The following is a 26,961-nucleotide window of genomic DNA, read 5'->3' as shown; positions in this document are numbered from 1 at the left end:
CTGGAGTCTTTTTTTTTTTTTTTTGCTTTTTTTGGGGGGTCACACCTGGCGATGCACAGGGGTTACTCATGGCTCTGCACTCAGGAATTACCCCTGGCGGTGCTCAGGGGACCATATGGGATGCTGGGAATCGAATTCGGGTTGGCCTCGTGCAAGGCAAACGCCCTACCTGCTGCGCTATTGCTCCAACCCCGCAATACCAGAGTCTTGAGGGAGGGCTCCACCCTGCATTGTTCTGGAGGCATCATGGTGTTGGGGTGAAACTTGGGGTCTCATGCATGGGAAGCCCTACATTCTCACCTTGGTCCCTTTAACTTTTAAAATAATGTAGAAATGTTTTTATTTTGGAGAAGAAGGGAGATGATATCAGGTCTAGGTTTGGGAGGCAAGTGAAACGATAAGCGATTGAAATCAGTTCGTGAATTAAAGTGGGTTTCTCCAGGGGCTAGAGAGATATAGTGCAGGAGGTAGGGTGCTTCATTTGCACACAGCCAACACAGGTTCAGTCCCCAGCATCCCATATGGCCTCCTGAGCATTGCCAGGAGTAATTCCTGAGTGCAGAGCCAGGAGTAATCCCTGAGCATCACCAGGTGTGGCTCCCCCCCAAAAATGAGTAAGTCCTGAGTACAGATGAATATGATCCCCCTAAAAGAGGCATTCTTCATAGACTATCCCCTTCTGTGGGCCTCCTGGTAAGGGGTGGCCTGTTTCTGTCACGTGGGAAATTTGGGTGGCCTGCAGGAAAGGAAAAACTCTCCTTAGCTTGATGGTTCCTTCTCTCCTGATCCTTTCCTATACTAATCCCTCCCCCTCTAGCACTGTTCAGGAAAAAAAATCTCTCGAATGCATCCCATTCTTTGCTCATTCACAACAAGATTATTAAACAAGTTCTTATTTTTAGATTTGTTTAAGCTATTAGTTTAGTTTGTGATATTTTATTTGTTATAAGGTGCCCATTTTCTCTACAAATGACCCAGGACAAGAGTTGCACAGCAGGCAATTTATTTTTTATTTTTTATTATTTTAATTTTTAAATGAATCACCATGAGGTATAGTTACAGACTTACAAACTTTTGTGCTTACGTTTCAGTAATACAATGATTGAGTACCCATTCCTCCACCAGTGCCCATGCTCCACCACCAATGATCCCAGTATCCCTCCCACCACCACCACCCCATCCCCCCACCCCTTCCTGCCTCTGTGGCAGAGCATTCCCTTTTGCTCGCTCTCTCTCCTTTGGATGTTGTGGTTTGCAAAATATGTATTGAGTGGCCATCATGTTTAGTCTGTAGTCTACTTTCAGCTCATATCTCCCATCCCGAGTGGGCCCTCCAAGCACTCTTTACTTGGTGGTCCCTTCTCTATCTGAGCAGCCTTTTCCCCCAGCATGTGAGGCCGGCTTCCAAGCCGTGGAGCAATCTATCACAGCAGGCAATTATTTTTAATAAAATAACGTGGACTGGAGAGTGGATAGGGCATTTTCCTTGTCTGAAGCTAACACAAATTCCATTCTAGCACTTATATGGTCCTTGGAGCTGTACCAACAGTGATCCCTGAGTGCAGAGTAAACCCTGAGCACCACCCCAGGTGTGGCCCAAAGAAGCAGAAATGAAAAAATAAAATGTTAATTATGCCCTGGAGGTTCACTGTATCACTGTCATCCCGTTGTTCGTCGATTTACTGAACGGGCACCAGTAACGTCTCTATTCCTCCCGGCCCTGAAATTTTAGCAGCCTCTCCTTACTCGTCTTTCCCAACGATTGGAGGCTCTTTCAGGGTCAGGGGAATGAGACCTATCGTTACTGTTTTTGGCATATCAATACACCACGAGTAGCTTGCCAGGCTCTGCCCGCGCAGATAGGATACTCTCGGTAGCTTGCCGGGTTCTCCGAGAGGTGTATATTACTCTCTATGATTTGTTGTCTACTGTCTGAACTCCATCAAATATGGTGTGGTAATTATGGAAAATGGGTAGGAAGTATCTTATAATGTGTCTGGAAAGCGGCCTGGAGCATGGTAGCAGTTGGGTAGTGCAGGTCGGCTGCCATGGCTGGGTCCCTTGGGGCGGGGAGAGTTCTCACCTGAAATCCTCTGGTGCGCCCCAAGTGAAAACAGCCTGGCTCGGAGTCTGGTGGTATGGCTATGGGGGCCTCATTTTATACTCCGTCTGGAAGGAGAAGCCATTGAGATCTGGAGGTTGGCTGATGGAATTTAAGAATTACTGCATTGTTGGGACAAACAAAACAAAACAAAAACAATAAAAAAGAATTATTGCCTTGTAAGGGCATCCCTCAGTTCTGCACAAGCTCATAAATAACTGATCATCCTTACACTTGTCTGGGCAATCATATCTGTAGACTTTGTTTGAGATTAAAAGTACCCACAATGGCACAGCATTGATTATCTCAACACCAAAGGTCTTCATGAGATTTGGGGTCTGCTAAAAAACATTTCCATGATGAAAATGAAGACTTAGGCTCAGAAGGAACAAGATTTTTTTCCCCCAGCTGTTCAAAGTGTGAGCCCCTTTGGAGGGTGAGCAGTACCTTTGTTCTTTTGGTATTTGAGCCACAACTGGTGGTGCTCAGGGTTTATTCCTGGCTTTACACTCAGGGATCACTCCTGGTGGACTGGGTGGGTAGGAGAGGTGGAATACAGGGTGCTAGGGATTGTGTCCAGCTCAGCTGTGTGCTAGACAAGCATCCTGCCTGCTGTATTATTGCTCTGGCCCTAATTGGGATTCCATTTGCTCCCACGCTCCGCTATAGAGTCAATAGGATCCCATGTACGTTGGAGATACAACATAGAAGACTGGAGCGATAGCACAGCCTTACGTGCAGCCAACCTGGGTTCGATTCCTCCAACCCTCTCGGAGAGCTTGGCAATCTACTGGGAGTATCCCGCTCACATGGCAGAGCCTGGCAAGCTACCTGTGGCGTATTCGATATGCCAAAAACAGTAACAACAGGTCTCACAACGGGGACGTTACTGGTGCCTGCTCAAGCAAATCAATGAACAGCGGGGCGACAGTGCTACAATGCTAATTTTAGAAATATTTTTTCTCAACAGAGGGTTTCATTGTAGGTATTATTAAGCAAATAAAGAAAAAGTTTTTGTGGGTTTTTTGTTGTTGTTGGACTTTTTTTTTTGCCACACTTGGCAGGGCTTATTCCTGGCTCTGCACTCAGGGGTCACTCCTGGCAAGCCAGGGGGAACCATATGTGGTGCTGGAAGTAGAACCTGTGTTGGCTTCGAGCAAGGCAAGCATCCTACCCACTGTACTATTTCTCTAGCCCCAAGGCAAAGTGTTTTTATTTATAGATGCAGGACTTCATTTTGCTTCTTTGAATTTTAATATAGAAAACATGGCAGTTTCTGTTCATATTATTCCTAAATTTGAGGTGAGTTCAATTAGGATGGCCTTCTTGTTCATCGATAATAATAATCGGCATTTTATAGTGCTTTGGAGTTTATGAGAGCATTCACATGCTTACTCATGATTTTCACAATGCGTGGAGGAAGTGGAGGCGAGCTTTATTATATCCACTTTATGGGAGTACAGACCAAGGCTCAGTAAAGAATCTTGTTCCTCAAAGGCAGAGCCGTAGACCAATGGAACAGGGTGGAATATCCCTACACACAACCCCAAATGTATGACCATCTAATCTTTGATAAGGGAGCAAGAGAAGTGAAGTGGAGCAAGGAAAACCTCTTTAACAAATGGTGCTGGCACAACTGGACAACCACATGCAAAAAAATGGGTTTAGACCTTGACCTGACACCATGCACAAAAGTCAGATCAAAATGGATTAAAGACCTCAACATTAGACCACAAACCATAAGGTACATTGAAGACAAGGTCGGCGAAACCCTCCACGATATTGAAGATAAGGGTATCTTCAAAGGTGACACGGAACTAAGCAATCTAGTAAAAACAGAGATCAACAAATGGGACTACATTAAACTAAAAAGCTTCTGCACCGCAAGAGATACAGTGACCAGAATACAAAGACTATCCACAGAATGGGAAAGGATATTTACACAATACCCATCAGATAAGGGGTTGATATCAATGGTATATAAAGCACTGGTTGAGCTCTACAAGAAGAAAACATCCAACCCCATCAAAAAATGGGGCAAAGAAATGAACAGAAACTTTACCAAGGAAGAAATACGAATGGCCAAAAGGCACATGAAAAAGTGCTCTACATCACTAATCATCAGAGAGATGCAGATCAAAACAACCATGAGATACCACCTCACACCACAGAGACTAGCACACATCCAAAAGAACAAAAGCAACCGCTGTTGGAGAGGATGTGGGGAGAAAGGGACCCTTCTTCACTGCTGGTGGGAATGCCGACTGGTTCAGCCCTTCTGGAAAACAATTTGGACGACTCTCAAAAAATTAGATATTGAATTCCCATTTGACCCAGCAATACCACTGCTGGGAATATATCCCAGAGAATCAAAAAAGTTCAATCGAAACAACATCTGCACATGTATGTTCATCGCAGCACTGTTTACAATAGCCAGAATCTGGAAAAAACCCGAATGCCCCAGAATGGATGACTGGTTGAGGAAACTTTGGTACATCTATACAATGGAATACTATGCAGCTGTTAGAAAAAAGGAGGTCAAGAATTTTGTAGTTAAGTGGATGGGCATGAAAAGTTTCATGCTGAGTGAAATGAGTCAGAAAGAGAGAGACAGACATAGAAAGATTGCACTCATCTATGGTATATAGAATAACAGAGTGGGAGACTAACACCCAAGAACTGTAGAAATAAGTACCAGGAGGTTGACTCCATGGCTTCGAGGCTGGCCTCACGTTCCGGGGAAAGGTCAACTCAGAGAAGCGATCACCAACTACATTGCAGTCGAAGGCCATGTGGGGGAAGGGAGTTGCGGGCTGAATGAGGGCTAGAGACTGAGCACAGCGGCCACTCAACACCTTTGTTGCAAACCACAACAGCTAATTAGAGAGAGAAAGCAGAAGGGAATGCCTTGCCACAGTGGCAGGGTGGGGTGGGGGGGAGATGGGATTGGGGAGGGTGGGAGGGACACTGGGTTTACGGGTGGTGGAGAATGGGCACTGGTGAAGGGATGGGTTCCCAAACTTTGTATGAGGGAAGTGTGAGCACAGAAGTGTATAAATCTGTAACTGTACCCTCACGGTGATTCTCTAATTAAAAATAAATAAATTAAAAAAAAAAAAAAAAAGAATCTTGTTCCTAGTCAGAAACCTAGACAAGAGGAATTTCTGTTCTCAAATCCTTGCTCTTAGCAGTGAATTGCTTAATTGGTGAGATTGTTAAAACTTCTAATTACGCAGGGGTGCCTTGGAGCATGTGGTTTCTCATTCAAGTTCTAAAAGTGGCAAGGGTTCTTTAAGGGAACTCCTCCCTCAGTGAGCAAGCCCTGTTCCCTGGGGTCTGCCTCTCCCCCTTACTCAGCAGCTTGGTGGGCTCTGGGCTGCTGGTGCTCCTCATGCTCACGTTGAATAAGATCTCAAAAGATTTCTTCTAAGCTGAATCCAGCCCAGCTGTGACAACACTGGACTCTTGGGCTCATCCCTCTGAACTGAGAAAACAACGATCAAAACATATAAGTGGGTTTGTTTATGGAACTCAGATTTTAGACTCTAATTTAACTCCCTGTTGGCTGGCCTACTTCCTTAGCAGCTTTCCGGACACCCAGTGCCACTTCCGGTTGCTTTTGTCTCCTTTGGGGTGGCAGAGAGGATGTGAAACCAAGGTGTTCAGATGCCGCGCCGAGGGTGGTTTCAGGTCTAGCAATATATTCCGTCTCCCAGGGTCTGCTTTGCACATGTGCGCACTCTCTGGCCATGAACTTCTGCTGTACCTCTGTGCTGTACTAGAGCCACTTTAGACCATTTGGCTTGTTAGATTAACCAGGGTGGTATGTCACTATGTCACTTACAATGTAGAAGTACTGGACTAAGAGCAAAAGGCCAGGAGATAAGCCCAGATCCCACCATAAGACACTGGAAAGTCCTTTTGTGGGGGCGTGTTTGTAGGCTATGTTGGGTGGGAAGGGTGCTGAAAATTAAGAGCCTCACATTGGGAGGCATGTGCTCCTCTACCACCAAGCTATCTCCCTGGCCCCCTACCTAGCTTTGCTTTTTCTGGGTATCCCTTTCCACCGGTGCGAAGAAAGTAGGTGAACTCATAGCCCCCTTCATCCCCCCTGCCCTCCATCTTTGTCCTGTCAGCCTCTCTTAGTAAGTGTAGATATCAAGAACTAGTTTCTAAGATTAAACAGCTGTAATAGGGAAAAGAATGCATGTGTGTGTGTGGGGAGCTGGGGGTCAGGATGGAGAGGGTACCCCTCTGAGGATCTGCTTGGACTTGGGACCCAGAAATGCAGAGACCCTGCTTCTTCAGAGACCTAGGGAATCAAACACAAACCCATTCTGAGTCCAGTGATGCAGATAACAGAGACCAGGGAAGATGCAAGATTTGAGACTGAGAGAAAGTACAGAAGTGCCAGCAGGATCAAAAGATGCCCTGAGGTTTCAAGAAAAACTCGGAGGGATCAGGATTTTTGTTCTGTTTAAGGAAGAATCCCATCCAAAGACATCTTGAAATTCATGGTGTGTGTGTTTGTGTGTGTGTGTGTGTGTGTGTGTGTGTGTGTGTGTTTGGGCCACACCCTGCAGTGCTCAGGCCTTACTTTACTCCTGGCTCTGTGCTCAGGATCACTCTTGGTAGTGTTGGTGGGGAACCATATGGACTGCTGGGGATAGAAGCCAGGTCAATAGTGTGAAAGACAAGTGTCCCACCTGCTCTACTACCACTCAGGCCCAAAAGTCATGATGATTCTATTTAAAATAAAAAAAAAAAAAAAGACTGTTGACTGGCAGTGACTGTTTTAAGCTTGTCATAAGCTCAGTGAACCGTGTGAGATTAAGTCATTTCTGCAGCTGCATTCGCCCTCAAGCTGCCCCTTTGGCCTCAGGCAGGTCTCTGGGCCTTGGCAGTTCATTCAGAGTCCTGAACCGCGTCCCCATCCCGGTAACCTCTCACTGGCTGCCTGCCTTCTACTCTTTGTCCTTTCTCTGATCTAACGCTTGCCTGGGAACGGCTCCATTCCACGAGTACTCTGCCTGCCCTCAGTTAATAAACATCTCCAGAAGAATCATACTGTAACAAGCACGTCACCGAGCTGACAGCGTCAGCCTGCTCACACCACCCTCTTGGGACTTTGCCCTGGACGACGGGTACATGAAAGTGTAGGAGGATATGTCCGTCAGTAAACATTAAACTGAGGAAAGGAGGCGGAAGGGAAGAGAAAGCTGCCAGGCCTCCATGCATGCCCCTCTCTCTGGAAGCCAGGGGGTGCTCAGACCTGAGTAGACTCTGCTCAGCCTAAGCTCCACTCTGGAAAGAAGACGCCATCACACTGTCCCATTAGCATCATTTTACACATGATCATGGCATCCAGGGTGTTTCTGAAGACCAGGGAAAGGCCTGGCACACATATGGAACAAACCAAGTAGGGCATTAGGACTAGAAAAAACAACAAATACTTTGGCAGGTCTCACAAAACCCAGGTGGAGGCAAAGTGAAGGCTCTGAGCTGTGGCCGGCTGCACCTCCTGGGGGAGCTGCTGCTTCTCCCGCTCGTCCTTGGGCCACATTCAGGCCACCCTCCTGGTTTATCTGCCGTTCACAGAGCAGTCCTGACTCCTGATGGCTCTCCTGGTCTGTTACCAGTCACTGCTTCCCCCACCTCCTGCCTTTTTCTGCCAACCTCTTAGACATCTGGGCCTGTGTCTTCTCATTGGCAGGGCCTCTGTGTGTGTGTGTGTGTGTGTGTGTGTGTGTGTGTGTGTGTGTGTGTGTGTGTGTGTGTGTGTGTGATGGCCCTCACCTGTGTGTTCCACCCAGCCAGCAGGTAGGTGGACTTAGCCCAGCTGGATGTGACCCTCAAGCACTCTACAACCATAAGCAGATAAGGCAGGTAAATAAGATGAGAGAAATAAAGTAGCAGCTTAATGATAACAATAAAATGACAAGGGATGCATCAGTTAAAAAAAAAAAAGAGCGTTTTGTTGTGAGAGTCATGGTTATTCCTGGATATATATAGAACAGGCCACGGGGTTCAGGGTTCAAATCCAGGGCCCCAGTACACAAGGCACACACTCTGCCATTGGAGTATTATATTTAAGGGAATATTTATTTATTTAAACAAATATCTTTAAATTTTTTTGTTTATTAATTTTGGAGGGCTTTTTTTTTTTTTACACAGACTTACAAACTTTCGTGATTATGTTTCAGGCATACAATGTTCAAGTACAAATTCCTCTACCAGTGCCCATTCTCCACCACCAATGTTCCCAGTATCCCTCCCGCCACCCCCACCTTTTCCCACCCCCTGCCTCTGTGGCAGGCACATTTCCTCTTACTCTCTCACTCTCGGGTGTTATGATTTGCAATACAGGTACTAAGCAGCCATCATGTTTTGGCCCGTAGCCTACTTTCAGTGGAGGTTTTTTTTGAGGGGGGAGGTCACACCCTGTGTTACTCAGTTGTTCTCCTTGCTCTGCACTCGGAAACGGAAACCCAGGTTGGTCACGTGCAAGATAAGCACCTTACCCACTGTACTGTCTCTCTGGCCCTGAAGGAAATGCTTAAAATGTGCAATTTCTGAAGCAAGGGCTTGAAGGACAAAGAGCAGGCATTGTATTCAGGAGGCCCTGGGTTCAATTCCTGACACCATATGGTCCTCTGAGCACTGCAGGGAGTGACCCCCAAACTGGGCCTGAATTAGGCCTACAGCATCACCAGATGTGGCCCAACAATCAAAATTAAAGATAAACTGTGTCCTAGGGACACAAGCAACTCTAAGATAAGGGAACAATGAATTTTGGACTGCTGAAGATGCAGGCACATTTGAGGTGGGCTTGAAGCATAGATACTTCACGTATTTTGTGTTTTCACAAAGTATTTTATTAGGTCACTGAGATCTCGAGGTGAAAGCAAGTCTCATTAACCAGTAAAAAACAACAGTATTTGTTTAGCTTTGTGCCTGTTTTGGGGGACAAGATCATACCTGGCAAAGTTCAGGGGTTACTCCTGGCTCTACACTCAGAAATTACTCCTGGTGGTACTCTCAGGGGATCATATGTATTTGGTGATCCAACCTGGGTCAGCTGTGCACAAGGTAAGCGCCCTCCCCACTGTATTATCGCTCCAGCCCCACTTTGCACCATTTCTGCCACTATGGCAGTCTCAGTATCAGAGAATCATCTGGCCCCAGTATATTTTTGGCAGTTGCCAGTTCTTAAACTTTCGAGGATGACTTCCTTTTTTTGAGACTCTAAGAAACACAAGAAAATATTTCCAGAAAAATGAACCTGCTGTCTGTATGTTGCAGGCAGTTTGCAAGAGCTCCTGGGCCCTGTGCCCGCTCCTGACTCCCTGGGGTGGAGACCCCACATTTAAGACATTTTTGCCACAAGGAACCCCTGAAGTGGGCAAACCAGAGGTGTCCTGACACAACAGGGCCCACACAGCTAGTGCCTTGGGTACTCTCTGTGACTATGCTGGGGATCAAACCCAGAGCCTCACACGGGGGAGGGGGTGGGGGCGGGGGCAACAGGTCTGCCACTGAGCTGCATCCCTGAATGAAGCTTTGGGGAACTTTTTTGTGGGCAGGGTGTTGCATTCCTGGGTCTGATCAGAGGACCACGTGGTTCAAGGGATTAAACTTGAGGCTCTTGCATGCAAAGAATGTGATCCAGCCTGTTAAGCTGTCTCTCTGACCCTGAAGTTCTTGGGAACTCAGGTACTGCAGCCATGGTGTATTTCTGGGGTCCTTGGTGCTTCTGGGGCAGGCTGATCTGCATAACTCCAAGGCCAGTTTGTCATTCTTTGCTTCATGTGTCCCTGTGAACACATCTATGCCCCCAATCCCCAGTCAGAATGAGGGCTGCATTTGTGCCAGGCATATGTGAGTCTAAAAGTTTTCCTTTTGACTCTGATACTTGTGATGTGTCCCCCCAACACCCACTGCCTTAGGATGTTATTTTCTGAAGCTTCATCAATCTGTCATGCCGAGAATGCTGGCAAGCCCTGCAGACATGCTCAGACGGATCCGAGTCCTGGCTCAGAGCCCAGCTTCGGCTCAGGCTGGGACATCCCTGCACTCCCCTTCCATGCTAAATTAATATTGAAACTGGATGGCGAAATAAGGTCGCCAATGAGGAAACGCTACGAGCAGGCAGTTTACGAGTGCTAAAGAAAACATTTCTCTAACACAGCTTCATTGAGCAGGAACTGGGCTGGAGCCTCTCAGAATTAGGGATGTGACTGGGGTTTGTGGGCTGAATGTTGAGTTGTTCTGATCTGCAGCTTTTAGACTGAGACCAGATTCTAGGAATTGTGAGTAGCTTCATTGAAACACCACACCCCCGTCACTCATCTTCGTACCATTTAATGTCAGTCATTGTGGGATGTTCTTCAGGACCACAGCTGGGTAGAGTCAACTCATGCTTAAGGCCCCAGAGGCACCCCCATCCAGTTTCCACTGCCATTTTCATCAAGATCTGCTGGATACTTCTCTCCGTCAACACCTCTTTTCCAAGTGAAAAGGGTCAAGCAGGCAGAATTGTAGTTTATTTCTGGAGGGCATTCTACATCTCTGAAAACTTGAGGACAGACCTCAAGTATTCAGTGTTTCCTGAGAAGGGTTGCCTTTCTAGTAGCCACTCACAAATACTCTGAGTATTGGGTCACACAGTTAGGTAAAGCGTCATTTATTGTGGGTTGTGGCAGGTAGGTATTCTGTGGAATGTATGAGGAGGAAGCCTTGCCCTGACCTCTTGACTCACAACACAGAAATGATTATATTTACTGTCTTCCTTGACTATGTTCTGCCTCCCTCCCTTCCTCCCTCCCTCCCTCCCTCCCTTCCTCCCTCCCTTCCTCCCTCCCTCCCTCCCTCCCTCCCTCCCTCCCTTCCTTCCTTCCTTCCTTCCTTCCTTCCTTCCTTCCTTCCTTCCTTCCTTCCTTCCTTCCTTCCTTCCTTCCTTCCTTCCTCCCTTCCTTTCCCTCTCCCTCCTTCCTCCCTTTATTTCTTATTTTTAAATTTTAATGTAAAACCTGCTATCTTAAATGTATTTTTGTGTGTGGGGGGTACCCACACCAGATGGTTCTCAGGGTTTACCCCAGGTGGTACTCGGGAGACAGTACATAGTGCCAGGGATGGAACTGGGGTCAGCCACATGCAAGGAAAATTAACCCTTGTGCTGCTCACTCTCTGGCTCCCTTAAATGTTGCTTTTTTTTTTTAAAAGGAGACAGAAGATTTTAAATCTTTCTGATCCTTTTCGACAGTTTTCAGTCCTGTCATCTGCTTTGAAGTTCTCACATTCTAAAATGGAGGTAGAAGAAGGAGCAATAGGAAGAGAAGTTCTGGCTTCCTCAAGCCTCCCAGCCTCTCTTCCCTGTTGTGGGGGGACCCTCAGAAGGACTTGGAGGCTGGGGTACAACTGAGCAATGAATTGGGGTTCCCTCTTCTGTGCAGCACTAGACCTATTGAGAGCTGGTGATTTGGGAGCGGAGTCATTTTCAAAGATTCACTCTTTGGTTTTCTTTTTATTACTGTCCCTAGGATTGATTTCACTGGAGGTGGATAACAGCCTGGATTTAACGTGTTTAGGTACTATGCTTTAAAGTTGTTTTCTTCACTCCTCAGTGAAGGGGCTATGGAGGTCTAGGCATTGCCTTTTGTGCTGAGATGGCTGGGCCAAGGCTTCCTAGACACATCTGAGTTGTTCCAACATGAATAACCCAGGCTCAGTACTGAGCTCAACAGAACCCAAACCCAGACTAAACCCAACCCCCTATCAGTTACCAAATGGCGGATGACAAATGAAAACGATTCTTGCCTCTGAACCAAAAATATCCTTACAAGGCAAATGAAAATCTGGGAACAATTTTTGCAACTAGTAGGAAGAAAACCGGAAGGAAACTGGATGTCATTCACAGGCACTTTCAAGCCAGTAAAAAATTAAGGAATGCCTTCAGAGGGAACCAAATAAACAAAAATGCATACTATTAAGAATGCAAATAGGGGCCAGAGCGGTAGTACAGCACGTAGGGTGTTTGTCTTGCACACGACCAACCCAGTTTTAATTCCTGGCAACCCATATGGTCCCCGAGCACCACCAGGAGTAATTCCTGAGTGCAGAGCCAGGAGTAACCCCAAGCATCGCTGGGTATGACCCCCAAAAAAGCTCAAAAAATGATAAAAAAAAATACAAATGGCATCAATCATTTAAAAATTGCTCATTCTTAGTGATTAAAAAAAAATTGCAGCTTAAAAGAAGTTGCATAGGGGCTGGAGCGATAGCACAGCGGGTAGGGCGTTTGCCTTGCACGCAGCTGACCTGGGTTCGATTCCCAGCACCCCATATGGTGCCCTGAGCACTGCCAGGAGTAATTCCTGAGTGCAGAGCCAGGAGTAGCCCCTGTGAATTGCCAGGTGTGACCCAAAAAGAAAAAAAAACAAAAAAACAAAAACAAAAACCAGGTTCTTGCTCCTGAATATGTACTTTTATGAACTCATGTTCATAAAATTGGTAAAACCAAGCTGGCAGTGCATGTCAAAAGCCTTGCAATTGTGCATATCCTTTATTCCAGCAAGTGCCTTTAAAATTTTTTACCTTAGGAAATTATCAGGAATTTGTGAAACGGTTTAGCTACACAATGTCAAATAATATTTGAAGTCTCAATATTTGAAGCATTCAAAATTAGCCTACAATCATGTCACCTTTTCTAAAAATCTTTATTTTTTTCTGGGGGGGCACATCTCGTGTGCTCAGGGCTTACTTCTCCCTCTACACTCAGGGATCACTCCTGGCACTTGTGCAGCCATATGGGATGTTGGGTATCAACCCAGGTTGGTCACGTGCCAGGCAAACGCCCTACTCACTGCACTATTCCTCTGGCTCCTCATGTCACCTTTCCCAAAGAATGTCTTTTATTATTTATTTATTTTGCTTTTTGGGTTACATCAGGCAATGCACAGGGGTTACTCCTGGCTCTGCACTCAGGAATTCCTCCTGGTAGTGCTCAAGGGACCATATGGAATGCTGGGAATCGAACCTGGTTCAACTGCATGCAAGGCAAACACCCTACCCACTATGCTATTGCTCCAGCCCCGCCTATTTTAATCTTAAAAAATAAATGTCTAATAAGGTTGGAACAATATCTCAATAGACTGGAGCACATACTTTGCATACAGGAGGACTGGGTTCCATTCCAAAACTGCCAATTTCTCTGAGCACCACCAGGAGGGACCCCAGAGCACAGAATCAGTAGTTTCTGAGCACTGCTGGATGTGGCCTAAAGACCCAGACAAAACCAGTCAACCAACATATCTATGCTATGGATATTATGCATACATTAAAAATAATTCCATAAATAGTTAATTGTAAAAATATATCTATATGTTAATTTTAATTTTCAACTAAAATTAATATATAATGGAATAATATCATTGTTTGTTGTTGTTGCCAGGGATTGAATCCAGGGCATTCCACATTCAAGTGCTCTTTCACTGAGCCACATCCCGATAATGCAACTTTTATTCAAAAAATGTATATGTATATGCATAGAGAAAAGACAAGACCTATATACAGAAAGGTTAACAGTTACAATCATTTTTTTCTAGGGTGGTGAAAGGGTGTGTGACTTAATTTTCATCCTTTTCTTTAGCACTATTTTCTATTTTTGGTTGTGGGCCACACCCAGAGGTGGTCAGAGCTTACTTTTGACACTGTGCTCAGGGATCGTTCCTGGCAGGGTTCAAGGGACCAAATAGGATACCAGGGATAGAACCCCATGAGCTGCATGCAAGGCCAAAGCCCTACCTGCTCTGGCCCCCATTAACACTGTTTTCTAAGTTTTCTACAAAGAATATTATTTTCCAGGCTGGGGAGGTTGCTCAAAGGGCTGAAGGCATGGTTCACCTGGAGAGGTTTACTTGCACTCTGGGAACAACCCCTGATCATCAAGTTGGGAATAGCTCCTGGGTGGGTACTGCTGGGCTAGGCCCCCGAAAACAAAAGAAAAACACTCCAGGAAGGAGCTGTGCTAGTTTGTGGGCGGTAAACATCCAAAGATGGGAGAGCTGGTGTCCGGAAGAGACCACTACAGCCATCTCCCTGTGCCTGGTGCTCGGGGCCTCTTCCATCTGGCTGTTCCCTTAGGCTTTGTAACAAAGTGATGCTTTTGTGAGTGAAAAACAAAGTTTGTACTTCTCACTCCTTTAGTTTGCCCTCCAACCATGTATTCTATTTACCAAGTATTCATTACTTTGTTTTTATGCTCCCATTGTTTTCCTTGAGAAAGCTCCCACCTTAAGCCATGTTAACCCCCTCTCAATACAGGTTGTATGTTATTTTCTTCTAAGTCTTTAAAGATTCTATTTACTTTTTCTCCCGGTTTGAAAAGTCAGCATATATTTTACATAGTAAAACTCACCCTATTAGGCATAATTCTGAATGTTTACCTACTAGATTTTGACTTTTCTAATTCAAAACATTTGCATCTTAATTTTTAGTTTAAGATCAAAGAAATGCATCAATAAAAGTGATTTGAAATACTCTTTGTTTTTATGTTTGCCTTTGGGCCACACCCAGAGGGGCTTAAGGGCCATGTAGCTCTGTACTTTGGGGTGGAGGGGGTCTCTCCCCTAAGTGCTGGGGGACCATGTGGTGCAGTGATCTGCCCAGACCTCCTACATGCAAAGCCTCTGCTCCAGCCCTTTGAGCTCTCTGGTGCAATTTGATTTTGTTTGTTTTGGGTCATACCAGGTGGTGCTCCCGGAAGTCTCCAGTATCAGGAATAGAACCCGGGTCTGGATCCTGCAAGACCAGTGCTATAGGATCTCTCTGGCCCTTTGGGCTTACTTGGAAAAATCTTAAAATTGTTTAGATTTGCTATAACAACAAGCCTCTCTTTTATTGTGCATTTCCTATATCCCTTTTCTCCTCAATGCAAGATTGATAATCTTTCATTTCTTTGAAGGATAAGATAAATTTTAAGGCATTGATGATTTGAAACACTAGAAGATTATGGGTTTTTATTGGTTTCTTTTGTGGGGGAGTCACTGGGCAGTGCTCAGAGGTTACTCCTGGCTCTGTGCTCTGGGCTCACTTGAAGCATTTCTTGAGGGACCCTGTAGTAGTGGGGAGTCTAACCCAGGTTTCCTACATGCAAATCATGTGGCTGGCTTGTTGAGCCCTCTCTCCAGCTTCTGGGAAGTTATGGTTTGATGTGACGAGCCAATAAGGATTCAAATCGTCCGTGCTCAGTGATACGGGTAAGTCAGGATCAAATAAGAGCCAATATCAGTTGAGAAACTCACAAGCCAATTTCTTGGGATAAAGCACCAAGCAAAGAATACTACAAACAACATAACTAGAAGTTGAGAGGTATGACACAGAGATTAGTTACTTAAGCAGATTAAACATTGACTTTAGTTTAAAAAAAAAAAGTGAAATAGTTTGGAATGGATGGATTACTGAGCTCCAGGGATCAATATTAGAACCAATTTTATCCATTTTATATGTCAGTGACTTTGAAGAAGGAACATGCAGTAAGCTTGTCATATAAACGTAGAGGGAGGGGAAGTCCATTGAAACAGGGAATTGACTACTTGAGTAGACGAGGAACATAGCAGGTAAGTGGCTTATTTAATTCAATGTAGAGGAAATATGAAGTAGAAAGATTATCTACTTCATATAGTATGTGAAATCAGGATGTTCAAAACAGAGTGAAGGCTGTAGTGAAGGCCGGAGAATAGCTCAAGGGGCTGAGCATATGCACTGCATAGAGGAGGCCTGGATTCAATCTCTTCAATGTTGGGAGTGACCCCTGAGTACCAAACTAGGAGTAGCCCTTGATCACTGCAGGGGGTGGCCCCAAAGAAAAATAAAACCAGAAAAACAGAGTAAAAACAAAAACTTAGGAGTGAATAACCACGCTGGAAATAAATTAAAACAATTTAAATGCATTGAGTAAGATAAAATGTTATATATTTAATATACTAGACAAAGAAAATAACTCACTGGAATATACCTAAGGGCAAAAACAGTGACACTTGATGTCAAAGATGATAGGTCCTTTACGTGGTGATGGTATTTCAATTCTAGAAATTTCTTTAGAATGAGGTGATGAGATCACTTCATTTATTATGCTTTATTGTTTACATGTACATTGCACATATTGCATATACATCATCAAATAGTGTGCAATACAAACATTTAAGGATTTCATTAGCAGTGTTTTATGATTGGTTCAGCAGTGAATTCTAGTGTAGTGGCCCCTTTACCATCAGTCAGTGTTCTTATTACTAGCAGTTTCTCTATTGAAGTTGGAAGTTGTTTTCTTTTCTTTTCTTTTTTTTTTTTATTGCTCTTTGGGTCACACCCCGTGATGCACAGGGGTTATTCCTGGCTTTGCACTCAGGAATTACTCCTGGCAGTGCTCAGGGGACTATATGGGATGCTGGGAATAGAACCTGGGTTGGCCGCATGCAAGGCAAATACCCTACCCGCTGTGCTATCGCTCCAGCCCCTGGAGTTGGAAGTCTTAAACTTTCTAGGGGCCATACCTCATAACCCTTAGGGGCCACCAGGGCTATTCCTGGCAGTGGGCTGGTGGCCACACCAAGCCGGTGATCAAGCCTTTGAACATGCAAAGCATGTGCTCACCACTTGAGTCATGTCCTCAGTGAGAGGTTTGGAACTTTAATTCTAATAGAATCCAAGTTTATGGAGCTCACATGCTCATTCAGTAGCTCCTGTGAATCTTCTACAAATTCAACCTTGTAACATTGTTTTCTTGAATTTTTGTGTTAAATATCTTTTTTTTCTACATGCCTCTTTTGATAAAGCATACAAATATAATGCTTTCCTTTAATATTTGAAATTCAAATGAGTTAAATTCATTGTTTTAAAGAAAAGTGCGGGGGCCTGGAGCCATAGTACAGCAGGTAGAGTAATTTGCCTTGCCCACGGTCAACCCCCAGATTAAACTATATGATTTCCAGAGCACCACCAGGAGTTATTCCTGAGTGCAGAGCCAGGAGTAACCCCTGTGCATCACCAGTCCCAGTGGGACCAATGAAGAACTATTTGGTCTTCTAAGTTTACCTTTCTCTTTCCTGGAGGGCGCACTGGATGAGTTGCCATATTTGTGCATAAAATGCAGATGATTCAAACAGTGGAAACAGAACTTTCAGGAATTAAAATTAGGGTACAGTGGGGGTGTGTGGAAAGATAGTTCAATAGGTAGGTACTTCTCTTGTATGTGGCTGGCCTGGGTTTAACCCCTGCACCTCAGAAGTAATCCGTAAGTGTGTTGTTAGGAGTGAGCTCTGAGAACTGGCAGATGTGGCCCCAAAATTAATTAACTAAGTAAATAAAATAAGGGTATATACTCTAAATGTGAAAGATAAAGGCATTACAAATATCTGGAAGCAATGGCCTCATGGAAAGAAGTTAAGGCTTATGAGAATTTGCCTGGCTGGAAGGAAGGACACCTGACAGACAGTAAGCACTCAAGGGCTACTCCTGACTTGGTACTCAGAGATACGCCCTGGTGGTGTTCAGAGGACCATAAATGGTTTCAGGGTTTCAAACAGTGGTTGGCCACATGCAAGGTAAGTGCTTTAACCACTGTCCTATCTTTGTGACCCGTCATTGAAGTGTTTTGAGCAAGATATTGAAAGATTATTACAGTGGCACCTGTCTTGCCTGTGGCCCAGCATGCTACCCGAGGTGGCAGACCCACAGACCCGTTGCTTCCAACCTTCCTGCCCCTGCAGACCCACTCGGGTCTATGAACCAGCAGTTAAAGACCACAAACCTAGATCATAGATTCTTAAACTGTGGGTCATCATCCCCCATATAGAATCATGTAACTGAATGTGGAGACTGAAAAATTTGTCAGCAATAAAAGGTTTCTGAATGCGCCAATGAACAAAAAATTCGAATTTGAAACCAACCTCTAACAAAGCCGAAGTGTTTTTGGCAACTCTTGACGAGTTGGATTTCTCAGGTGCAAACAGGAAGGGGGAACGTTGAAGCAGGGGCTGGAGAGATTAGGACAGTAGGTAGGGCATTTGCTCTGCACGCAGCACCCCATCTGGTTCCCAGAGCCTGCTAGGTTCCTAGAGCCTGAGTGCAGAGGCAGGCACAGCCTTGAGCACAGCTGGGCGTGACCCAAACAAACAAAATGTTGAAACAGCCCGGCCTAGAGCTGCAGCCAGGGTAAAGCGTGCTGAGCTCGCTCCGACAGAGTTGTTGGTCTCTCCAGGAATTTCTGGATGTGGAGGCTGCTGCTTTGGCAATGTACTCAGCATCCTTTAGACTTTGTCTTTTCTATGTACCTGAATTTGTGTTTCTATTTTGTCGCTTCATGGAAGCATTTGCTTCTAAGGCTAGGAGCTGCAATATCCTGCAGGGGAAGGGGCTGGGTAAATCTTGTGGTTTCAATGAACGTGTGGTTCAGAGATTGTGTGGGGAAATCTTGTTGGCACTTGCCAAGACAGGGGGAAAGCCAGAGAGTTGTCAAAGGTCATTTCATGAATGGGCGTCAGAGAAGGAAGGTGTCATTGCTGTCGGAGACAGGGAGGTCAGAAGGGAGCAAGGAACTCGTCTGCAGAGATCAGCTTTGAACATTCTGGGGGCTGGAGGGATAGTACAGTGGGTAGCATTCTTGCCTTATGCAGCTGACCGCACTTCAATCTCTGGCACCCACAGGGTCTCTGGAGCACTGCCAGGAGTGACCCCTGAGCACAGAGTCAACAGTAAGCCTTGAGCACCCTTGAGTGTGACCCAACAACCTTCTTCCCCCAAACAATGACAACTTTGACATTCTGAATTTGAGGAGTAAGTGAGGAAGGAAATGGAGATGCACAGTGCTTAATGCTGGAACTCAGAACTAGAACTCAGATGACAGGAGTCAACAAAAGGTAAGATTTGGGACTACATTTGGAGATGGGTCACATCCTTAAATGGTTGAGAGTCTGGAGGGTAAACTTGTAAAGAGAAGCTTATAAACTCAAACATAATAAAACTGAAGTAATATTTATAACTAAGGGGCTTAAAGGGGAAAGAAAATCTAAACTTCACTGTCCCAATTTGGTAGCCGTCAAACACATTCTGACCGTTTATATTTTTAATTTTTGTTTTGAGGCCACACCGGCCTGTGCCAAGGGCTTACTCCTGGCTCTGTGCTGAGAGATCAGTCTTAGGGTTCTGGGGTGTGGGGGAGAGGCATACAGAATGTTGAGGGTCCAACCTGGGTCAGCTGCATGCAAGGCAAGTTCTGTCTCCCCAGCAGCTGACCATTTATCTCTAAATTCACTAAATTAAGAGAAAAAAATTCAGTTCCTGCTCACACTGACCACAAGGGCTCAATAACCATATGGAATTAGTGGCTACTGCAAATGGAAACGGCAAACAAAATGTTTCTATTATCACAGTTAGCTTTATTGGACGAGGCGGCACACATACAAAGAAAAGAGAAAAAACAGAGGAGATAAACATTTGTAGAGGAAATGTGTACAAAGCTATGTGTTGAGAAAAGCTAAAAAAGAGTGAAAATATGGGGGGAGGGGGTAATTCATGAATTTGGCAATAAGGAAGTCATTGAAGACCTTTAAGAACTCGATTTTGGGGGCTGGAGCAATAGCACAGCGGGTAGGACGTTTGCCTTGCATGCGGTCGACCCAGGTTCGATTCCCAGCATCCCATATGGTCCCCTGAGCACCGCCAGAGATAACTCCTGAGTGCAGAGCCAGGAGTAACCCCTGTGCATTGCCAGGTATGACCCCCCAAAAAACAAACAAACAAACAAACAAACAAACAAACAGAATTCGATTTTGGGGCTGGAGCAATAGTACAGCGAGGAGGGCCTTTGCCTTGCATGCTGCTAGCCCGGGTTCGATCCCTGGCATCCCATATGCTCCCCTGAGCACTGCCAGGAGTGATTCCTGAGTGCAAAACCAAGAGTAATCTCTGAGCAAAACTGGGTGTGACCCAAAAAGAAAAAAAAAAACTCGATTTCAAGTAGGATGATAGGCACAGAAACTGTGTGTAGAGGTAAATTACAAAGTCAGCCAATAGGGATCAAGGGATTGAAACCTTGGCCAAGGAAAAAGAAGAAAACAGGGTCGCAGGAGATGGCTCAGCGGCTAAGGCACTGGCTTTGCCAGCAAGAGGCCAAGATTTCCATCCCTGGGATCACGGGCATGTGTGCAGTGCAGTCCTGGCAGTTGTGGGCACCATATGTGTTTTCCTGGCATACTACAGCCAGGTGAGTTTTACATGAGTCCACCACAAAAGGTGTGGACCTTTTGGTGAGCACTGCAGCTCAGATTCTCCTTAGGCACTAAGGTCAGGCTTGCAATCCTGGGCAAGCACGTGTGTGAGTGCTTTAGCCAAGTGTGCGAGCACCAGAACAAAGCCGGTTTGCTTCTGGTCACTGCAACAATAGGATCAACAGAGGGAGGGGAAGGGGTGGGTTAAGAAAGAAGACAACAGAGAAGCATATTCACCTGGGAGGCTTTTACAGATGGAGAAACAAACTTGTTCATGTGTGATAAGTGGACACAGCCCTGAGAAGATGGTGAGGGGATGCTCTTTCTCTCCACTCTCACACATATGAAGTCCTCACTTTAACATTGTCATCAGTAGGTTCTTATAAACAGCAAGTTTAAATAATAGCATTTCTTTAGCATGAGAATAATGGTTAACATCGGGAATAATGTTTCTTTAACATTGGCTAGAAATAGTTTCTTTTCCTCATCAAGGCTATGACAAAATGACATTGAATGAAAAGATGTTGAGTGAAAGGTTAGAAGTGCTGTACTTAGAACACTTCACTTTTAGTCACTAAATGTGTGTTTATTCTCTAACCCCAGCTGGGTGTCCTACAGTTTAATTGTTCTGACACTACCTGGAATTAGCATCAGATCATGCCGGTGAAGGGCTTAGCCCCATAAAGTGCTCACTTCAGACATCAACCTAAGTCTCAGGCACTTCTGATTGGATGTAAGTAAAGTTCTGGCAACCTCTTGCTTGAATGTGATAGATAATATGCTGGAATGATTCAAAGAAATCAAGGCAACACCGAACATTAACCAGTTTATTATGTCTCATGTAGATGAAGAACCAAGAAAGAGAGAGAAGGTATTGGGAAGGAATGTGGCACTGTCTGGTCCCAGGCAAGTCACCTTCCTAGCACTATGCATTCAACAACCCAGAAATTCTCCAAACTCCACACCTTAGGGATTTTTATGGAGGCTTCATCATGTGAGACAGTTCTGCAAGTTTGTTTGGTTTTGGGTCACATTTGATAGTGTTTGAGGACTACTCCTGGCCCAGTGCTCTGGTATTGCTCCCAGTGGTGCATCATGGACCACGAGGGGCCGAGGACTGAACCCTGGTCTCCCGCAGACCAAGTATATGCTCAGCCTTTGAGTATTTGATTGATTTTTTGATTGATTTGCGTGAGCGTAATCCTCACGCTCCAGATAGGCTGTTTTCCTTTTTCAATTTTTTCCAGTTTTTCAAAAATTAAAACAATTTCTTTCATTTTAGTCACTGTGAAGGTTCTTTTAATTTAGTTACCATGAAATGAAAAAGTTATTCATGATTGGGTTTCAAGAATCCACTTGTCACTTGTTATCCCATCGATCCTCAATTTGCTTGAGCGGGCGCCAGTAACATCTCCATTTGTCCCTGTTGAGTGCTAGTGTAGCCCAATGATATCTGCTCGCTCCAGGAACAGGAAGAGCCTTAATCGTTCATTCAGGGTTTTGACGGAGAAGTCTGACCATCTCCTTGATGGGCGGCCACGCAGTCTTTTGATGTCCTGTGGAATCCAATCGGTAACAGCTCTAGTCCAGCAGTCGTCTCTGAATCGAATTACGTGTCTGGCCCATCTGATTTTCGGCGCCTTGACAATTCAAGCATCCAGTGTTTCAATATAGATTCCTTACCAGTGTCTGCACCAATGTCCCCCATCCCACCTGTTGGCCTCCCCACCAGTCTGCTTCTTGAGAGGTGCTTTTTTTTTTTTTAACTTCTTCACACTGTGGTTTACAGTACTGTTGCTGATAGGTTCTATATAATGCTTCACTAATTTTCAGCACCTCCTCCTCTCAGTTTAGTGCTTCCCCCCACCATAGACGTTGTCTCCTCTCCGTCCTATTCCCCAGCTTCCTCAAGTGACGTGTTTCCTACCAAATACCAGTTCTTATGTGCTTTGTTTCCATTGAGATGGCTGCTTTTAAACTCATTTCAGCCTCTCTTGGAGGCTCATGGTGTGTATGGCTAAAAGTTCCAAACTTCTAATCATGACTTAACCATTCTACTAACCAGTTCCCATCCAGAAGCTTATCAGGACAGAGCAAAAGATACTCCTATCATTCAGGAAATTCCAAGGATTGGGAAGCAATCTCAAGATCCAGGTTCAAAGACCAAATATCAGAATAAAAGATGAGTGAGTGCTCTTATCACTTAAGAAATCAGAAAATGTTTTAGGAGCACTTTGCCAGGAACTGAGGATAGGGACAGAGACTAATATGTCACTGTATCACTATACCACTGTCATCCTGTTGTTCATCGATTTGCTTGAGCAGGCGCCAGTAACGTCTCCATTTGTCCCTGTCGAGTGCTAGTGTAGTTTGATGGCATATTGGAGGCTCTTTACAACATCGTTACAACATGCCAGTCGGCCAAAAGCTTACATTCAGTAGACTGGGAATACCTGTAAAGGCGATTAGAGGCCTCCCCAAAAGCCTCCATTCCTCTCGGAGAGCTGGGCAAGCTACCAAGAATATCCCACCGCACGGCAGAGCCTGGCGAGCTACCCGTGGCATACTTGATATGCCCCAAACAGTAACAATGACAGTCCTCATTCCCCTGATCCTGAAAGAGACTAATATGTAAATACACATTTTTTTTTTTTGAGGGGGGACTCCCAAGTGATGTTCAGGTGACTCCAAGTCCCTTCCCAGAAATTCTCAGCTAATTTGGCTGGTGGTACATTGCCAAGGGCCTGAAATGCACATCAAGGAATTGCTAGGGATTACCTGGGCCACCTGGATAGTACCCAGGGTTGTCCGGAGCTGCACCTGGCAATGTGCGGGGAACCATGTAGTGCTGGGAATGGACCTGGAGCCTGCTGGATGCAAGGTATGTGCTTTAACCCCTTTCTGGCTCCCCAAAATGTCTGTTTTCTATCTTATAGATTTCCAAATCCATGCACTACTCGTGCGTCTCATTTTTAGCCCTAGATTCAAATTTATAACAGGCTGCTGATATCACATAGATCTCCTCCTAGCACTTAAAACATCTAAAACCAACTCATGACTGTCCCTCCCATGCCCATATTTTATATTTTTTAATACCAGCTCATCTTTCCAGTAACTGAAAGTCACATATGAATCACTCTTCCCTTTACCCTACCTTCGTCAATCAGTTGCCTGGGCATGCTTATTTTACTACCTCTGCCAAGGATTCATTTATTTATTCATTTTCTTATTTGTTTAATGATTATGAAGTATTTTGGGCAAACAGATTAGTAATAGCAAATGATATCATAATATACTCTGTAGGCCATAGAAATTTCTCAGAGGGTTGAAGCTCAGAACTGGCTTGTGGGAGGCCTGGGTCTGATCCACGGCAGCTCACGGTCCCCTGAGAACCCCTGGGAGTAACCCCTAAGTAATAAGCTGGAAATAGACTCCAAGCACTTCCTAGTGTGCCTCCCAAACAAAAAATAAAATGAAATAAAGTAAAACAATAGGAACTGGGAGAAAATATAGCAGTTAAGGCACACGCCAGACATGTTCCTGATCTGGGTTCAATTCCTGGCACCACATGGTCCTCTGACCATCAGGGCTGCAGCCTGAGGTTCCCTTCCACCGCCCCCTCACCTGTCACCCCTACCCTCAGCACTTCTGAGCATAGCCCTCGAGGTTCCCAGCATTGACACGGTGATCCAGGCAGGTATCCCCTGCACTCAGGGCTGAGCAGCATCATATCCTTGGATCCTTGCATTGAACTACTGTCTTTAGACTGGGGATTGCCAGTGGTCCCACCACCCCCACCCAACTCCTGAGAACCACTTAGGAGGCCCTCTACCTTAAAAAACAAACAAACAAACAAACACCACCACCCAAAAAACCTGCTTTTACAGGGCCAAAGGAGAGATACCATCTCTCAGGAGGTAAGACCGCCTTGTGTATGGCCCCGGTACCACATATTATCCCTTAGCACTGCCAGGGATCATATCTGACACTGATCCCAGAGCTCAGGAAAGCTTCTGAGCACTGCCAGGTGTGGCCCCCAAATCCACATATCAAATAAACAAAAAACAAAACAAAAAACCCAGACTTGTTTTCATCATTTTCTACAGTTTTAGCCAAACTTTTCCATGCTTTCTTTTCTTTTTCCCCCTACCTCCTCTACCTAGGCTTTGGATATAATTGACTGTTTTTAGAAGTTGTTGGGGGTTATGTCTTATTTGCAGAACTAAAGGAAAGGACAAAAATCCAATATAAGATAGAGATTGAATCACGAAGTAATTATGGATACAGTTCAAGCTGACGGTTGTTGCTTATTATTTAAGGATACTTTACTCCAGGGCCAGAGATATGACTCAGTGGTAGTCATGTGACCTACCATGCCCTCAATTCAATCCCTGGTGCTAATGGGGTGGGGGTGAGGGGAACCAAGGACACTAAACTTAGTGCCATCAGGTTATTATTACTTATTAAGTAAAGCTACCTCATAGTTTGCTGCTTTACATACATGAGTTTTCTATATTCTTCTAAGACAAATTCTACAAGGTGGAACTACAGAAGCCATCTTTTCTCAGAAAATTGGGATGATTCAGAAGTGTGATGTCAGTGGACTAAGCTTCCTGAATTAACATGAAGAATTAGGGGTAATTAGAAAATCCAGAACATTCAGGGTTGTCAACAGGCTGGAAAAGAGAATGGGATTCCTTGAATTATGAGAACCTCAGTCCTTTGTACCACGGTAGTATTGTTTGTGAGGAGCTTGAATGAAAATGAGGGCCTAACTTTTATGGGGAAGGTGCTCTTGATAGATGTGAACTATTATAAGGTGAAAGAAATTTTATCATACAGTATTAGTTCATTGTAATTTTTAATTCATCATTCATTTCCCCACAAGATAATTGTCTTGACAGACTTTCTGCTGGATATTAAACATCCACAACATATTAGGGATTGGTTAGTACATTCAAAATATATGACCCTGAACACAAGGAGCTCACACTTTAAGAAAAGTTTTTCTCGGGGCTGGAGAGATAGCACAGCGGGTAGGGCGTTTGCCTTGCACGCAGCCGACCCGGGTTCAAATCCCAGCATCCCATATGGTCCCCTGAGCACGGCCAGGGGTAATTCCTGAGTGCAGAGCCATGAGTAACCCCTGTGCATCGCCAGGTATGACCCAAAAAGCAAAAAAAAAAAAGAAAATTTTTTCTCAAAATGATTTTTCCTGGGGACAGAGCAGTAGTACAGTGGGGAGGGGAGGGTGTTTGCCTTGCACGCAGCCAACCTGGGTTTGATCCCTGGCATTCTATACAGTCCCTGGAGCACTACTAGCAGCAGTAATTCCTGAGTGCAGAGCCAGGAGTAATCCCTAAGCATCGCCAGGTATGACCCAAAAAGAAAAAAAAATGATCTTCCTTATAAATAGTATGTACTGTATCTATTTTTCAATGCTTTATCCTTTTTTTCTCATATAATAGGTGGGTAACTGTGAAATTGATCATTTAAGAAGAATTGATAGGTGATTTGTGTGGGTTTGAATATTGACTGCCACTTAATTTGAAAAAGAAAGAAGTCATAATATCTTACTAAGCCTGTTTTCTCATCGATAAAATGAGAACCCAAAAATAATGACTGTGAAGATTCAAGTGAAACAGTGAAAGGGGTGGCTTACAGCAGAGGCTTGAAATGTTTTGGTAGGTTAAGAAAAAAAAATAATAGGGAAGAGCTAAGGTTTTTCAAGCATATCTTTTAGAAAGTAGAAGGGATATGAAATATAAAAGTGGTTAGCTTGACCTAGTCAATGCCATATGACAGTGATAATGTAAGACCAAACATGAAAATTCTTTAAATTTAGTGTAAATGGGTTAAAGAGATCCAGGGACGTGTAGGAGGGTCATAATTTCAGCATCAAAATTTATATACTTAGACATTTATTCAGGTGGAACTACATTACATGTTAGATTAAGAAATGGTTAGATTCTAGCAATCTCATGGGACCTACTTAACAGATGCTCAGGAGGGAAGGAAAGCAGCAAGGGCTATGAGGGAAACAGGAGAGAAATGCAGGTAACTAGGGTTGGAGCTGTTTTCAATACATAATGGTTAGGCACCTGCAATTGTATAGAAGGCATTACTGTGTGGCTTTCTCTTTGTAGACAAAAGGGGGCTTGAAGGTGGGTGAAAGAACATGTAGAAGTGGAACTGTAGCAATCTCTTAGATTCATTGACATTTCTGATGTTTCCAAAGGATTTGAGAAAACATATGGAAACATGTATAAGATGGAAAAATAAGCAGGCTGGAGTTAAGGGGTTAAGGCACTTGCCTTGCATGCTGCTGACTCCGGTTTGATCCCTAGCATCTCCAGGAATCACCCCTTAAACAGAAAGCCAGGAGTAAGCCCTGAGAAGCCCTGGGTGTGACTCCAAACTTCCTCCCCAAAGTGTTGAAATTAAGAATAAGGGAAAATGAAGTAACACCACACCTCCTGTGATGCAAACAGTGGCCAGCAGAGCTTCCTCAAAACACCTTTGAAAAGGACAAAGTATCAATGATATCTAGCATTGACCTTCCCTTTCTCCTTAGCAACTGCAACTCAGATTTCTAGG

The sequence above is a fragment of the Sorex araneus genome, chromosome X, assembly GCF_027595985.1.
Source record: "Sorex araneus isolate mSorAra2 chromosome X, mSorAra2.pri, whole genome shotgun sequence".
NCBI lineage: Eukaryota > Metazoa > Chordata > Mammalia > Eulipotyphla > Soricidae > Sorex > Sorex araneus.
The sequence above is the reverse complement of the archived record's forward strand: the minus strand, read 5'-3'. Positions refer to the sequence as shown.